Raw genomic sequence first — 10,152 nt, 5'->3', positions numbered from 1 at the left:
TGTTCCCTATGTATTCAGACTACACCATGTGAATACTTCCATAGATAAAATAAGTATTATACTTGACTAGGACTTTGGATCAAGGGGTTCTTGCCATTGACTTTGGACCAGGTTATCCCAGGGTGCTCATACTACACATCAGCAAGTTATTTGCCTTTGTACACTAGATTTTACGTCATAAAAACATATGTGTTACCACTTCCCTTCCTGTATAGGAATGCATGCTTTGCTGGTTACTAGATATAAAAATGTAATGCTGATATATGACAGCCACAGTTTGCTTTACTACCACCTCGTGTCCACATAAACTCAGGTTATTTTCCAAGGGCAAGTTGGAAACCCACATGTGTCATCACATATACTGACCTTGGAAACTGTTCCAAGAGGAAACTCCTCCCAATCACCTTTGGCTGATAAGTATGTAAAACAAGGAGAGTCTTAAGAGATCTAGAAAATATTGAAATGTGCTTTATCAGTTATCTCACCATGTGTTAGCCATTTACCCGCTGCATGCATTATCATGATTATGTGTTATTGATGTTTACTCATATACTACAAAGGAATATCTGAACACATTATATACAGCCTTGCTTATGTTATGCAATGCACTATACATGTATAAATGCATAAATGCATACAATTAAGGAATATATAATTATACAGATATTATTATAATTATGACTGTACTCCAAAGAACTTTGGTTAGCATAATGTTTTATTTATTTGCTTGTCCTCCATCAAGCCATTAGCTAGTGATAATTGATCAAGCAATTGCATTTTAATTGTGGTAATAGAGCAGCTTTGTGATTTATTCCTCTTTGTTTTGTTTCACTACAGAGTAATCATCGTTTCTCAGATGTTTAACCACCCACCCAATTTATCTATTAAAACAGTTTCACAGCCATATTCCATTAATCTCTGTAGGCTCTACAATGGGCATGACAATTTCTCTCCTTCACAGAGTAATTTCTTAATTGTGACGGTGTTGATTATTGCCTCCTTCATTTACACTTACACTAATTTACCATTTTTTGTTAAATTTGCAGATGATATCAGTGATTTCACACGATTTTGTCAAATAAAACAGCCCAGAGCCTGGTATTTTTTTAAATTGATGTTAATCAGGAATCTCCTTAAGGTGATGATGGCAAATGTAATAGAAGAAATAAACTTCAAGAGGTATATCCTGAACTTTCAGGTAAACACAAGTTGTCCTAAGTAGCTCTGAAGAGAAACAAAAACAGAACAGTGAAACAATATTTGGTCAAAACTGCAAACAACTGCAACGTCTTCCTTTAAAACCTGTATTTACTAGTGCAACAGTCACCTGTTTTCAAAGTAACATAACTGTAACTTAAATTTCTTCTATTTAATAAGGAAAAATATATGTGTAGCTACAGTGATAACTGAAGATGTGCATTCATAGAAGAATTTTATTAATTGTTCCAGTGTACCTCTTCTGACAATGGAAATGCTATTGGTTTGGGATATATATCTTGTTATCTAAAGGATTAAATACCCAAACCAAAGCAGCAACAGAAGTCAAATAACAAATAGCTAGGCTTCTTGCTATGAGATGCAAGGCCTTAAAGGTGCAAGCTGTAAGGTAGATCTGAAATGCAGCACTGAAGACTTGATTTTGAACTCATCAGCATGTCTCTTGTCACAGGCTACTGATGCACAAAATGCTGATTTCCTCCTGTCCCCTCTGTTGCTCTGCTCCAAGGTGTGCCAAGTACTTCATTCAAAGAGTGATCCAGCTACTACTGTTGATTCTCAATATGCAAGAGTTGCTTAAACACTCTATTTTCTTCCATGTTTTCTTTTAAACTTATTTTGTCTCTTTCTATGTATATGCTTGGCGAAATAACGGCCTAGTGGCAAGCAACCTTGTGCTGCAAGTATGACTTTTCAATAATATTTGCAATAATATCTGTATTTACTTTGTTAGCTCCCAACTATACTGTAAGGACCTTGCCATATAATTAATACCCTACACACTGGACCTTTTGGAACAATGTCCCCTTGTTGCTGATTTCCATTCTTCTATGTAGGACAATTGGTCATGTTTAGACTTTCAACTGCATCATGCTTTGCAGTATATTGCAGGTTTTATTTCTAGATAATCTTCATACACTATTTAAAAGATTTCATTACATACACGGTTTTAGGCCTATTAATGTTAATTATCTAGATGTATGCTTACTATACAATATACATTATCTACAGACAGTAATACAAGTACTCTTGTTTATATGTAAGTGCTTATGTTTGCAGTTCTCAGTCATGTTGACCTATGTTGTCATTATCTCATGCTACTCTCCATGTAGCAGTTGATACATGAAAGCTGCGTCTGGGTTTTGTTCTTTTTACTGCCCTTTTCAAATGGGATATTTTCTCTAGTCAAATGATTCCTTACATACCAAAAAGGACCATTATTTTCTCTAGTCAAATGATTCCTTACATCCAAAAAGGGACCATATTTTAAATACCATAAATACCATAAATATCATAAATTGTATTCTGTAATGGAGAAAACTTATCCTGATAACTGTTGGGGGGGGTGTGTTCTACTTTTTTCTCTTTTTATTAGAAATAAGTTGCGTAATTTTAAAGAATGTTTGTTTACCCTCTTTTCACAGAGGAGCAGATGTGTCCTTGGAAAGCCTTAACTTGAGGGGGAAAAAAGCATAGGTAAGTGGAATTCAATGAATAATTGATTACTGTATCAACTAAATAATTATTAGGGAAGACGACAGATAATTTCGAAAGGGAAAGGAAAAAAAATAAAAAGGTTGTATGCAAATAAACCCCAGTTTTTAAAAAAATCAGGCACATTTCTCTCACCAGACCGCACAATAGCCCTGCAAGAGCAGCCACGAAAGGGGAGATGGCACGACAACCCTTCATAATGCGCCTTTCTCCCGCTCAAACGTTGCGACACGTATCACAATAGGCGAGGTAACGAATCAATTAAGGGGGACTCGGCCCCCGGGGCCGCCCCCGCCCCGTCCCCCAGCCCGAGCCCGCCCCGGAGCCGGAGCCGCCGCTCGGCTTTGTCGCTGCCCGGCGCCGGGGCTGTAGGACCCGGGGGGCGCCGCCGCCGCCAATCGCGGCCGCTGCCGGGCTCTATTTGTGTGCAATGCCTCCCGCCCCGCGCCCGGAGAGTAACACGGACAGCGCGGCCGAAAGAATTCCCCGCCGGAGAAGGATTTGATTTTTTTTTTTTTTTCCCCAGGGTCCTGATAACTGGGGAGAATCCGGTTTCATCCTCCCTTTTTACTCAAAAGTCTGCTGAGCGGCTTGTCGACTTCAGCGCTCTTCCTCTCTCTTCTCTCTCTCCCTCTCTCTCTCTCCATATAAATAACGCGGAGCCCTGTCCTCGCTCTATGCAAGGAAAGTTGGGAAGGACTGCCTGGATGATGGAACCGCTAGTTTTCTGAGAGCCTTCTGACCCCGGAGGGTGAGTCTCCCAAGTACCAGAGAAGCTGCCGGTGCCAGGGAGGTGGTGGCCTCTCCCCGCTCCGCCGCGCCCGGGCACCGGCACCGGGAAAAGGCAACAGTTTCCTGGAGGCGCCGGGAGAGGTCACCGCGGGAGAAGGGATGCGAGAGTCGCGAGCGCGCAGGGATAGCGGTCCAACAAGTTTCTGTGCGGGCACCGGCGGCGTGCGTACGGTCGGGAAAAGTTGCCGGGGGCTCCGCGGGATGCGATCCCCGCTCTTATCGCCGCCCTTGGGCTCGGGTGTTACCAACAAAGAAGTTTTGACCGCTGCGTTCCCTCGCCGTGCCCGCCGGCCCCGGGGCGATGTCGGAGTGCCTGTCCGGCTGTCCTGCCGCCGAGCGGGGCGGAGGCTGGGGAGTGATGCGGGATCCGCACCGCAACTTCTGGCGGGGCGGTCCCCGCAGCCGGGGCGAGCATCGCCGGCTTTGTTTTCGCCGCGCTTGCAGTAACCTCTTCCCTTCTGGCGGGGATGCCGCCGCCGGGGGAGCAGCACTGCGGGGGAAGCGCCCTCCTGTGCCCCCGCCGGCGCCCGATCCCCGGCGGGGCGGAGAGCGAAGTTCAACGGGAAGGGGGGGGGACGTGTCTGTGCGTTTCTGTGTGTGTGTATATATATAGGTGTACAAATACCTTCAGAAATGGCAAGCGCAGCGCGGGAGGGGGGGCTGTGACAGCGCGCCCTCCAGCCCTTGGCGGGGGGAGCGCCCCTCTACGCGGGGGCGCTGCGGCGCTCGGAGGGGGATGCGCAGCCCCGCACAATGGAGGGCCCCCAGCACGCCGGAGGAGGAGGAGGAGGAGGGAGGTCGTCTCCGGCTCCTCCGCTGCAGCAGCTGCTCCTGCTGCGGCAGTGCCGCAGCCCCGCGCCGCCCCCGCCCCGCGGGGTAGCGCCCCCGCGGAGGATGCTCGGCCCCACGGCCAGGGGGTACCGCGCCCCCTGAGGGGGGAATCGGGCGGACAACCCCGGCCACGACCCGCTCCTTCAGTGCAGGGTCGGCAGCAGGAGTGTTTCCGCACCTGAGTGTGAAGGTATTAAAAAAAAAAAAATTCAGGATGCAATTAAACTTACCTATAACACGATCAGAATCCGGTTGGTGTTTTTTTTTTTTTTTGTGTTTTTTTTTGTTGTTTTGGGGTTTTTTGTGGGTTTTTTGTAAAGTGGTAATTTTACAATTTTTTTTCTTATGTTTTCTGGAGCATATTAAAGTTAATTAATGATCGATGACTCAGAAAAAGGATTTAAATGGAGTTAAGGTGTTTTTCAATTTGAATTCACATTTTTATTACAAAAAGGAAATTTTTAGGTTGCTGATTGTTCTGAGTACATTGAAGAACTTTAGAGGCATTTCTTTTTGAGGTAAAAACGTTTTGTGGCATACCCATGCTTCTCAGACATGAGGGTAGAAGGGAGAGTTCTCTGACCATAGACCATTGTGTGTAGAGACATGCTGAGGTTCAACTGAAAGGCAAGAACTGGCATTTGAGTAGATTTCTTATTAAGCTGAAGTTCACCCTCTTCACTAAAGGAAAAAGAAGCCTTTGTTGGATGCAGTTTGCAGACAAAACAGGTTAAGAATGCCCTGTTATATTATGGAGTAATAAAGCTGATGTCCAAACATTATGTCTTATTTTACTACATGTTCCTTTTCTACATTCACTTTATATTTGTCTGCATGCATGTTTTCTACTTACATCTTGCACTGCTGTGCATTCCAGGGACATTACACTGGTATAAACGGGCTGTAAGAGTGCAGTAAGAGATGTAGCTTTTGGTGATTTGGGGCAAGGAAAGAAGGCAGAAAGCTAATAAAATTATTCCAGTACTTCTCAGAGTAGTTAATTGCTTTTCAGTCTTTCACCAAACGTGGCCAAACTTCTGAAAATTGTGTAGCAATTGTGTCCCAAGCCCCTAGAATAACAGATTCCTGCAAGCATTTTTGGTACCATGGCTGACACTTGCTTAGAAGCTGCACTGATTTCCATAAGAATGCTCATAAAAACAAAGGATGCCATTGTGGAAACGTGAAACAGCTTGTTTGTTGTTGAGTCACTTTTTAGTTAGTGAAAGGAAATTCAATCCTTTCCACTTGCTTTCCTTAGAAATATTGAATCCTCAGTATTAAATATTGACCAGTTGAATACTGGAGAAATGAGGAGGACTCAACCAGTTTTGGAATGAGGTATCTACAGGTGTCTTCATCAAGGCATAAACAAAGGTTTATTAGACATAGTCTCCCAATATGTTTTTAAAGAGAACTAGATTCTTAATAAGAGGGAAGGCTGTTTGAGTTCTGTTGCTTTCCTTTATCTTGTTTATTTTTGGGGAGGAAGGTTGTTCTTTTGTTTTGTTTTGTTTTTTCACTTTATGGACTTTTCATATTGTCTCTGCTGTAATTGGATTTGGACCACAATAAGCAACATAATCCCCATGGACCTTATACATTCAAAGTACTCCCTTCAAGTGACTTTTCAAGGCATTATGTGCACATCTGAACTTCACTCTAAGCAACAGAGTCACAGGTGTTAGTCACAGGACGCTCAGATTTTTTTGAGGAAACCATAGGAAATTTCAATGTATGCAGAGGAGCAAATGCAATGTGCTTTACTCATGTAAAATATTAAGTAGAACTGAGAGTTGAGAAGTCTGCCTTCTTCTGTCTGGATTTCCCTGACTTCTTTACAGTGGCGTATGGTTAGGTGTGAATTTAGCAGCCTTGTATAGTTCAACAGGTAAGTGTATAAAAAAGGAGAGAAAAGAAAAGAAGTCTGGAGGAAGGAAGGGATTCATATTTGCTTGACCTTTTATGTGAGAGGGATTCCATGGGCTGTGATGCTTCTGGGATGGAATCAGCTGGCAAGCAAACGAGTCCTTAGGTCAAAACTTAAAAATGAGCAGGAAACTGTGATTTTTGTTTGCCCAGATTTTACACTTGCCCATTTGAGTGTGTTCTGTGTCCTCAGAAACATGTAGCAATCTCGTGTTGCTTTGCTTAGAGCCAGACATGGACTTCCAGGTAGCAGGTTACAGAAGTTTTCTGTTAATGTGTTAAACCATCAGAGGCTACAAACCTGTGCTTGTGAAAAAAAGAGAGGAAGAATTTAATAGTGGGCCTAAACTTTACTTTTCCTACTTTTATATTTTCTTCAGATACCTTTTTCTGTGGTTTAGAATGCAAATTATATTTTTTTAACATCTATAATGTGTGTCCTTGTGCTAGTATATTTCTGTACGTTGTTGTTACCTACATCTTTTTTAAAATAAAAGATCAGGAACTTTACACATTTTGATCTCTTCTCTTGAGGAAAATACTAGAATAGTTGCATATAAATACTCAAATTTCTTGGTAACATTATCTGTGAACACTTGCACTAGGCAAGCCCTATGGAAATATATGTTCAACACTTGGTTCTAGACTCAGGAGGAGCTTATGGCCTAATGTTTTTTCCATCTCTTTCTGTGTTCCATAACACCATAACTCGACCAATTTGAGTGCATTTGCACATGTATTTGCCTGTATTATAGGGAAAGTGACCTCTTCAAGAAAAGTTTAGACACTTACAAATTTCTAGGTTCATCAAAGGGGGATACATCCTGCAACAGAAATATCAAGAGAATCATTGTGTGTCCTCCTCAGCAATTATAATAAGATAGCCTTTAAAAAAAATAAAATAAAAACCTGTAGAAAGGACAGGGAACATGAATAACCCTAGAGCCCTTGAAAGAATTATAAAGCAAGTACACATACCTTAAGCATGTAGGTTAAACAGTATCATTAGGTTTCATAAAACTCAAGTAATCCTTACCCAGCACACCATGGGACATAATGAAATGTTCCCTCCAATCTGCAAGAGACTTCATAGACTATCCTGTTTCACCTGTAATACTCTATCTGTCTAAACTGCCCGGTCCATAAATCTTTAATTCCCTATCCATCCTCTAATCATCAGTCCCATCAGCCCTCTCTCACCATTGCCAATTTATAGTCTGTCAAACACATCAATCCTTTGCCTCAATTAACTCTCTCTGTCCTCCAAACTTCTCATTAATCTGTCCTTGTCCACAGTGAGGTCCAAGTGTGTACCATCCTTCTGCCTCCCTCTGTGTGACTTCCATAAGGGCATTTTTGTTTGTTTGTTTACAGTCCTATATCATCCATCTTTCCTTAGCCATTTCCAGATCTGTGCTCCAGGCCTGTCAAGTCATGTTTTTATGCAGAAAATTTATTTCCCCAGGGGTCCTCTGGCTTTCCTCTTTGTCAGTAGTGAACACACTGAGCGTATTTGTCTTCTTTCCATACTCATCTCTTGTTCGTCAGAGTAAGTTGATCCTTACACCAACAAAATGAGTGTGGCAGGAGAGAGAAAATGAGTTGGCAGGCAACAGCAGTGTGAATTGATAACTTACTGGTTGTCCCCAGCTTAGGGGAGATATTGCTAATTCTGGCATGAGTTCTCAGTAATACAATTGGCTTCAGACAAGTATCATGTGGTTATAATGTTAAAAATTGGTCTAAGGAGTCAGAACCAGAGCCCAGAAAGTTTTATATTCAGTCAAGTGCTTGAGTTCTTAGGCCACAGACTTTTCTTATGTGCTATTTGGGCCCAAAAGTCATCCTTTTCTCCTTCCAGGATGGCACAGTTAGAATGGAAGATGTCACTTGCCTATCTTCCTTGAACCACAACATTGAATAGTTTAAGTTAGGGCTAAGGAGGTATCAGAGACCTGAATAGAATCATGAGACCTGAATTTCTGGCAAGAGTGTAGCTGGAATTGAGGTCCCTTACTTCCAAATGAAACAATCCCCTCACAATATATCATAGAGTGGCTGGAGAGCAGCCAGGCAGGAAGGGTCCTGGGAGTTTGGATTGACAGGAAGCTGAACATGAGCCAGCAGTGTGCCCAGGTGGCCAAGAAGGCCAATGGATCCTGGCCTGTATCAGGAACAGTGTGGCAGCAGGACCAGGGAAGTGATTCCTCCCCTGTACTCAGAGCTGGTGAGGCCACACCTGGAGTACTGTGTCCAGTTCTGGGCCCCTCAGTTCAGGAAGGATACTGAGAGGCTGGAACAGGTCCAGGGAAGAGCAACAAGGCTGGTGAAGGGACTGGAGCACAAGTCCTGTGAGGAGAGGCTGATGGAACTGGGGTTGTTCAGCCTGGAGAAGAGGAGGCTCAGGGGAGACCTCGTTACTCTCTACAACTCCCTGACAGGAGGTTGTAGCCAGGTGGGCGTCAGTCTCTTCTCCCAAGCAGCTATCAGCAAGACAAGAGGGCACAGTCTTAAGCTGTGCCAGAGGAGGTTTAGATTGGATATTAGGAAGAAATTCTTTCCAGAGAGGGTAATCAGGCATTGGAATGGGCTGCCCAGGGAAGTGGTGGGTTCTCCACCACTTTTGAGACTGGATGTGGCACTTAGTGCCGTGGTCTAGCAACTATGGCAGGGTTGGATTAAGGGTTGGATTTGATGATCTCAGAGGTCCCTTCCAACCCAGCTGATTCTATGATTCTATGCCATGGTTTTTTTTGTAGCTCATGCTGCCTGGATCTTCACCTGGCTCAGAGCACAGGGCTTCCTTTGACCAAGGAGTGTCACTGAGTTCAAAAGTACTTTCATCCTGATTCTTTGTTGCTGTGGGGTTAATCTAAGTTCCTTAGCTGAGGAAGTTTTGCGTCGTCCCCATCTCTCCTGAGAAATTTTCAGGCTGAAGAAAGAAAGACCTTAAGTAGCAATTAGAATGTAGCTTTTTCTATATCACTTCCTTCAATTTAGGGGAAATAATTCTGCATAAATTCCATTGCATGCTCTGGATTTCTCTCTCAGCCCCTGCATGACAGAAGAAATGGGGAGGCATGAAGAAAGAACTTAAATGTGCATCTTTTTTATTCCCCATAACAATAAATCTGTTCTCCTAAAAGTGGCATTCGAAAGAATTTGACTCATTTCTTAATTTAGGATTCACTTGCCAATGATGATGATTTTTTCACACTAGCAAGTTTGCTGTAAAGGTGACTCTATATTCAAAAAGAACCATATTTAACTATGTGATCTAATATATCACAGTTCGATGCTTCTAGTATTTTCTGTGCCTGTTTGACATCAGACATGATTGCCAATTAAATATTTGTTTTATTTTAATTTTTTTTTGGTTTTTTTTTTAGCTCCTTTCTTTCTAAAAGTAACTGTAGAAAGGTAATGTAAGACATTTAGTTAGTGCAAGACATTGGCTTATGTGCATACATGCATCAAGTTGCTGTATTCACACTTTTTAGTGTCCTGCGGTCCATTCTAGAAAAAACCCCAAGACTCAAGGAACTTTTTCAGTCTTCATTAAGATTTCTACACTCAAAATAAATTAGTGTCAGAAAGCACCAAAAAAACTGAATGTGAAAGGCAAAGTGATCCTCTAAAACAATAAACATGTAAGAACAGATCACCTCAATACAGGAGGAGATTCGATGCATGTGGTGCCGCCCCTGGCAAATATGGAAACCTAAACAAATTGCAGCAGTGTTTGTAACTTGCTCTTGTTCCAAGAATGCAAATACTTTGGAGTAGGATTTTACTCAGAACAGCTGGACAAAGGAGTTGTAAACTCATTTCGATTCCTTATAAAACTTTCCAAATGTACTATGCTTTTTCTAACTGCAATTCCTGCCA

At 42.6% G+C, this 10,152-nt stretch overlaps 1 protein-coding gene across 4 annotated transcripts in view; it reads left to right on the top strand.

The window, feature by feature from the left end:
- Window positions 1-3,177: 3,177 nt before the first annotated feature.
- Window positions 3,178-10,152, top strand: part of ROBO1 (roundabout guidance receptor 1) — a 711,169-nt gene continuing 704,194 nt past the window's right edge. For all 4 annotated transcript variants that reach the window (XM_032679893.1, XM_032679894.1, XM_032679895.1 and 1 more), the window contains exon 1: window positions 3,178-3,463. The gene's annotated coding sequence lies outside the window, so the exon portion shown is untranslated. The remainder of the gene's footprint in view (window positions 3,464-10,152) is intronic.

This window comes from Chiroxiphia lanceolata, chromosome 2 (assembly GCF_009829145.1).
Source record: "Chiroxiphia lanceolata isolate bChiLan1 chromosome 2, bChiLan1.pri, whole genome shotgun sequence".
NCBI lineage: Eukaryota > Metazoa > Chordata > Aves > Passeriformes > Pipridae > Chiroxiphia > Chiroxiphia lanceolata.
Note: the sequence above shows the minus strand (reverse complement) of the source record. Positions and strands in the feature narration are given on the sequence as shown.